Here is a 7,625-nt window from a genome sequence, read left to right as displayed (position 1 = left end):
AATGACGTGTTATTATAGGTTCATTGGGAGGGCTGGTCAGTTTATCATGTTTCTTAGACATATCTTTTCAAACTACATATTAGGCAGTGTTTCATTTAAATTGTACAACTACACTTTTCAACCCCTCTACCACCTTATCAGGTGCTTTTCAATATTTTTTTTGCCACTTTTAAGCCACTTTTCCCACATGTTTTGCCCATTTTTAAGTTTGTAATCCTTTTTCACTTCTCCATCTGGCCATTTTTGCCCCTTTAACCCATTTTGACAATTATTTTTCTATTGAAGTTGTCCCGGTTCCTTTATTGTCTGGTAATCCATGCACATCACGGCTTTGCTCTGAAGTCTAACATTAGTCTCCTAATGGTGTGGTTGAGTGTTTCCATCCACATTGTTAACATCACCAATAAAGTGGTGATTCTGGTTTACGTTTTATAAAAGGTGATATTCAACATAATAAATAAATTCATGAATCCCACCATGGGTGATCTTGGATGCCTGGACCCCCCCAAACAGGGTCCTTTTGCTGTGATGGAGCTCTACTCTGAGCTCCCTGTGGATCCCTATCTCCAAGGCTAGGCCCAGACCCCTCCTGAGAAAACTCTCAGCTTAAGCCACAGTCTCATTCTTTCAGTCATTACCCAGAGCTCATGACCACAGGTGAGGGCTGGGAGACTGACCGGTAAACCGCACACAGTACTGCTGACGCTGCAGCGATCCAGCCAGCAGCCCCACTCTACCCTCACTCATGACCGAGTCCCCGAGACACCTGAACTCCTTCACCTGAGGCAGAGAGCCACTGAAGATCTGAAGTCTTTCCAAAGTTCTGGTCAGTCGTTGAAATAGGAGAGGTTGCATGGTTTAAAGCACGGTTATCAAAGGTTCCAGTGATCCTCTCTGCAGAGGGAAGTACAATGACAGCAGAGATCCAGTAATACTACATAAATGTTAAAGAGGAGACCGCAGTCATGTGTGCTTATATTTAGCCCTGAGTAAAGGCTAGCAGGGTGCTGGACGGCTGTGGTGTGTGTGTGTGGGTGTGTGTGTGTGTGTGTGTGAGCGTGGTTGTGGTACAGTTAAAGGTGAGTGTAAAGGGTAAGGTGTGTGTGTGTGTGACAGTGTGTTAGGGTAAGTGCCCTTTGCAGTGAATGCTGAGCTGCTCTCACATTTCTCTTCTGCATGAACTCTGACTTTCTCTCTCTGAGTTAGGGACCGTCTGACATGTTCGACCAAAGAAGGGGACAGAGAGGTGGAAATATGATGAAATCACAATAGTCATAATAAAAATAAGAACTTTTTCTGGTGTTTATTTAGTATGTGACTCATACAATCTCTATATAACAGCCTCCATCATCAGTGTGTGAATGTGTATGAATAGCATTAAAGCTGATAACCTCTCTATATAACAGCCCCCATCATCAGTGTGTGAATGTGTATGAATAGACTCATTAAAGCTGATAACCTCTCTATATAACAGCCTCCATCATCAGTGTGTGAATGTGTATGAATAGACTCATTAACCTGATAACCTCTCTATATAACAGCTTCCATCATCAGTGTGTGAATGTGTATGAATATCATTAAAGCTGATCACCTCTCTATATAACAGCCTCCATCATCAGTGTGTGAATGTGTATGAATAGACTCATTAAAGCTGATAACCTCTCTATATAACAGCCTCCATCATCAGTGTGTGAATGTGCATGAATAGACTCATTAAAGCTGATCACCTCTCTATATAACGGCCTCCATCATCAGTGTGTGAATGTGTATGAATATCATTAAAGCTGATAACCTCTCTATATAACAGCCTCCATCATCAGTGTATGAATGTGTATGAATAGACTCATTAAAGCTGATAACCTCTCTATATAACGGCCTCCATCATCAGTGTGTGAATGTGTATGAATATCATTAAAGCTGATAACCTCTCTATATAACAGCCTCCATCATCAGTGTGTGAATGTGTATGAATAGACTCATTAAAGCTGATAACCTCTCTATATAACAGCCTCCATCATCAGTGTGTGAATGTGTATGAATATCATTAAAGCTGATAACCTCTCTATATAACAGCCCCCATCATCAGTGTGTGAATGTGTATGAATAGACTCATTAACCAGATAACCTCTCTATATAACAGCCTCCATCATCAGTGTGTGAATGTGTATGAATAGACTCATTAAAGCTGAGAATCTCTCTATATAACAGCCTCCATCATCAGTGTGTGAATGTGTATGAATAGACTCATTAACCTGATAACCTCTCTATATAACAGCCTCCATCATCAGTGTGTGAATGTGTATGAATAGACTCATTAAAGCTGATAACCTCTCTATATAACAGCCTCCATCATCAGTGTGTGAATGTGTATGAATAGACTCATTAACCTGATAACCTCTCTATATAACAGCCTCCATCATCAGTGTGTGAATGTGTATGAATAGACTCATTAACCTGATAACCTCTCTATATAACAGCCTCCATCATCAGTGTGTGAATGTGTATGAATAGACTCATTAAAGCTGATAATCTCTCTATATAACAGCCTCCCTCATCAGTGTGTGAATGTGTATGAATAGACTAATTAAAGCTGAGAATCTCTCTATATAACAGCCTCCATCATCAGTGTGTGAATGTGTATGAATAGACTCATTAAAGCTGATAACCTCTCTATATAACAGCCTCCATCATCAGTGTGTGAATGTGTATGAATAGACTCATTAAAGCTGATAACCTCTCTATATAACAGCCTCCATCATCAGTGTGTGAATGGATTAGTTTACATGAAAGAGCACTGTCCATAGCAGCTTTTCTGACAAAGACATTTTTAGTCAAAGTTTTAAACGCTGATATTTTTCAGAGTTTTAGACCATGACGTTTTCAGACAGAGTTTCAGACCATGACATTTTCAGTCAGTTTAAGACCATAAAATTTTTAGTCAGTTTCAGACCATGACATTTTTAGTCAGTTTTAGACCATGACATTTTCAGTCAGTGTAAGACCATGACATTTTCAGTCAGTTTCAGACCATGACATTTTTAGTCAGTTTAAGACCATGACATTTTCAGTCAGTTTTAGACCATGACATTTTCAGTCAGAGTTTTAGACCATGACATTTTTAGTCAGTTTCAGACTATGACATTTCAGTCAGAGTTTTAGACCATGACATTTTCAGTCAGTTTTAGACCATGACATTTTCAGTCAGAGTTTTAGACCATGACATTTTTAGTCAGTTATAGACCATGACATTTTTAGTCAGTTTCAGACTATGACATTTTCAGTCAGAGTTTTAGACCATGACATTTTCAGTCAGTTTTAGACCATGACGTTTTCAGTCAGAGTTTCAGACCATGACATTTTCAGTCAGTTTCAGACCATGACATTTTTAGTCAGTTTCAGACCATGACATTTTCAGTCAGTTTTAGACCATGACGTTTTCAGTCAGAGTTTCAGACCATGACATTTTCAGTCAGTTTCAGACCATGACATTTTCAGTCAGTTTAAGACCATGACATTTTTAGTCAGTTTCAGACCATGACATTTTCAGTCAGTTTTAGACCATGACATTTTCAGTCAGTTATAGACCATGACATTTTCAGTCAGTTTAAGACCATGACATTTTCAGTCAGTTTTAGACCATGACATTTTCAGTCAGTTTCAGACCACAACATTTTCAGTCAGTTTTAGACCATGACATTTTCAGTCAGTTTCAGACCACAACATTTTCAGTCAGTTTTAGACCATGACATTTTCAGTCAGTTTTAGACTATGACATTTTCAGTCAGAGTTTTAGACCATGACATTTTCAGTCGGAGTTTTAGACCATGACATTTCTAGTCAGTTATAGACCATGACATTTTTAGTCAGTTTCAGACTATGACATTTCAGTCAGAGTTTTAGACCATGACATTTTCAGTCAGTTTTAGACCATGACATTTTCAGTCGGAGTTTTAGACCATGACATTTCTAGTCAGTTATAGACCATGACATTTTTAGTCAGTTTCAGACTATGACATTTCAGTCAGAGTTTTAGACCATGACATTTTCAGTCAGTTTTAGACCATGACATTTTCAGTCAGAGTTTTAGACCATGACATTTTCAGTCAGTTTCAGACCATGACGTTTTCAGTCAGAGTTTCAGACCATGACATTTTCAGTCAGTTTCAGACCATGACATTTTCAGTCAGTTTTAGACCATGACATTTTCAGTCAGTTTCAGACCATGACATTTTCAGTCAGTTTAAGACCATGACATTTTCAGTCAGTTTCAGACCATGACATTTTTAGTCAGTTTAAGACCACAACATTTTCAGTCAGTTTTAGACCATGACATTTTCAGTCAGTTTTAGACTATGACATTTTCAGTCAGTTTTAGGCCATGACATTTTCAGTCAGAGTTTTAGACCATGACATTTTCAGTCAGTTTTAGACCATGACATTTTCAGTCAGTTTCACACCATGACATTTTCAGTCAGTTTCAGACCATGACATTTTCAGTCAGTTTTAGACCATGACATTTTCAGTCAGTTTCAGACCACAACATTTTCAGTCAGTTTTAGACCATGACATTTTCAGTCAGTTTCAGACCACAACATTTTCAGTCAGTTTTAGACCATGACATTTTCAGTCAGTTTTAGACTATGACATTTTCAGTCAGAGTTTTAGACCATGACATTTTCAGTCGGAGTTTTAGACCATGACATTTCTAGTCAGTTATAGACCATGACATTTTTAGTCAGTTTCAGACTATGACATTTCAGTCAGAGTTTTAGACCATGACATTTTCAGTCAGTTTTAGACCATGACATTTTCAGTCGGAGTTTTAGACCATGACATTTCTAGTCAGTTATAGACCATGACATTTTTAGTCAGTTTCAGACTATGACATTTTCAGTCAGAGTTTTAGACCATGACATTTTCAGTCAGTTTTAGACCATGACATTTTCAGTCAGAGTTTTAGACCATGACATTTTCAGTCAGTTTCAGACCATGACGTTTTCAGTCAGAGTTTCAGACCATGACATTTTCAGTCAGTTTCAGACCATGACATTTTCAGTCAGTTTTAGACCATGACATTTTCAGTCAGTTTCAGACCATGACATTTTCAGTCAGTTTAAGACCATGACATTTTCAGTCAGTTTCAGACCATGACATTTTTAGTCAGTTTAAGACCACAACATTTTCAGTCAGTTTTAGACCATGACATTTTCAGTCAGTTTTAGACTATGACATTTTCAGTCAGTTTTAGGCCATGACATTTTCAGTCAGAGTTTTAGACCATGACATTTTCAGTCAGTTTTAGACCATGACATTTTCAGTCAGTTTCACACCATGACATTTTCAGTCAGTTTCAGACCATGACATTTTCAGTCAGTTTTAGACCATGACATTTTCAGTCAGAGTTTTAGACCATGACATTTTCAGTCAGTTTCAGACCATGACGTTTTCAGTCAGAGTTTCAGACCATGACATTTTCAGTCAGTTTAAGACCATGACATTTTCAGTCAGTTTCAGACCATGACATTTTCAGTCAGAGTTTTAGACCATGACATTTTCAGTCAGTTTTAGACCATGACATTTTCAGTCAGTTATAGACCATGAAATTTTCAGTCAGTTTCAGACCATGACATTTTTAGTCAGTTTCAGACCATGACATTTTCAGTCAGTTTTAGACCATGACATTTTCAGTCAGAGTTTTAGACCATGACATTTTTAGTCAGTTTCAGACCATGACGTTTTCAGTCAGTTTCAGACCATGACATTTTTAGTCAGTTTCAGACCATGACATTTTCAGTCAGTTTTAGACCATGACATTTTCAGTCATTTTCAGACCATGACATTTTCAGTCAGTTTCAGACCATGACATTTTCAGTCAGTTTCAGACCATGACATTTTTAGTCAGTTTCAGACCATGACATTTTCAGTCAGTTTTAGACCATGACATTTTTAGTCAGTTTAAGACCATGACATTTTCAGTCAGTTTAAGACCATGACATTTTCAGTCAGTTTCAGACCATGACATTTTTAGTCAGTTTAAGACCATGACATTTTCAGTCAGTTTAAGACCATGACATTTTCAGTCATTTTCAGACCATGACATTTTCAGTCAGTTTCAGACCATGACATTTTCAGTCAGTTTCAGACCATGACATTTTTAGTCAGTTTCAGACCATGACATTTTCAGTCAGTTTCAGACCATGACATTTTCAGTCAGTGTAAGACCATGACATTTTCAGTCAGTTTCAGACCATGACATTTTTAGTCAGTTTAAGACCACATTTTCAGTCAGTTTCAGACCATGACATTTTCAGTCAGTTTCAGACCATGACATTTTTAGTCAGTTTCAGACCATGACATTTTCAGTCAGTTTTAGGCCATGATATTTTCAGTCAGACTTTTAGACCATGACATTTTTAGTCAGTTTCAGACCATGACGTTTTCAGTCAGTTTCAGACCATGACATTTTCAGTCAGTTTCAGACCATGACATTTTCAGTCAGTTTTAGACCATGACATTTTTAGTCAGTGTAAGACCATGACATTTTCAGTCAGTTTCAGACCATGACATTTTCAGTCAGTTTAAGACCACATTTTCAGTCAGTTTCAGACCATGACATTTTCAGTCAGTTTCAGACCATGACATTTTTAGTCAGTTATAGACCATGACATTTTTAGTCAGTTTCAGACCATGACATTTTCAGTCAGTTTTAGACCATGACATTTTCAGTCAGTTTCAGACCATGACATTTTCAGTCAGTTTTAGACCATGACATTTTCAGTCAGTTTCAGACCATGACATTTTCAGTCAGTTTTAGACCATGACATTTTCAGTCAATTTCAGACCATGACATTTTCAGTCAGTTATAGACTATGACATTTTCAGTCAGTTTCAGACCATGACATTTTCAGTCAGTTTTAGACCATGACATTTTCAGTCAGTTTTAGACCATGACATTTTTAGTCAGTTTCAGACCATGACATTTTCAGTCAGTTTTAGATCATGACATTTTCAGTCAGTATTAGACCATGACATTTTCATTCAGTTTTAGACCATGACATTTTCAGTCAGCTTTAGACCATGACATTTTCAGTCAGTTTCAGACCATGACATTTTCAGTCAGTTTCAGACCATGACGTTTTCAGTCAGAGTTTCAGACCATGACATTTTCAGTCAGTTTCAGACCATGACATTTTCAGTCAGTTTCAGACCATGACATTTTCAGTCAGTATTAGACCATGACATTTTCAGTCAGTTTCAGACCATGACATTTTCAGTCAGTTTCAGACCATGACATTTTCAGTCAGTTTCAGACCATGACATTTTCAGTCAGTTTCAGACCATGACATTTTCAGTCAGTTTTAGACCATGACATTTTCAGTCAGTTTCAGACCATGACATTTTCAGTCAGTTTAAGACCACGACATTTTCAGTAAGTTTCAGACCATGACATTTTCAGTCAGAGTTTTAGACCATGACATTTTCAGTCAGTTTCAGACCATGACATTTTCAGTCAGTTTCAGACCATGACATTTTCAGTAAGTTTCAGACCATGACATTTTCAGTCAGAGTTTTAGACCATGACATTTTCAGTCAGTTTCAGACCATGACATTTTTAGTCAGTTTCA

The sequence above is a fragment of the Cheilinus undulatus genome, linkage group 22 (genome assembly GCF_018320785.1).
Source record: "Cheilinus undulatus linkage group 22, ASM1832078v1, whole genome shotgun sequence".
NCBI classification, from domain to species: domain Eukaryota; kingdom Metazoa; phylum Chordata; class Actinopteri; order Labriformes; family Labridae; genus Cheilinus; species Cheilinus undulatus.
Note: the sequence above shows the minus strand (reverse complement) of the source record.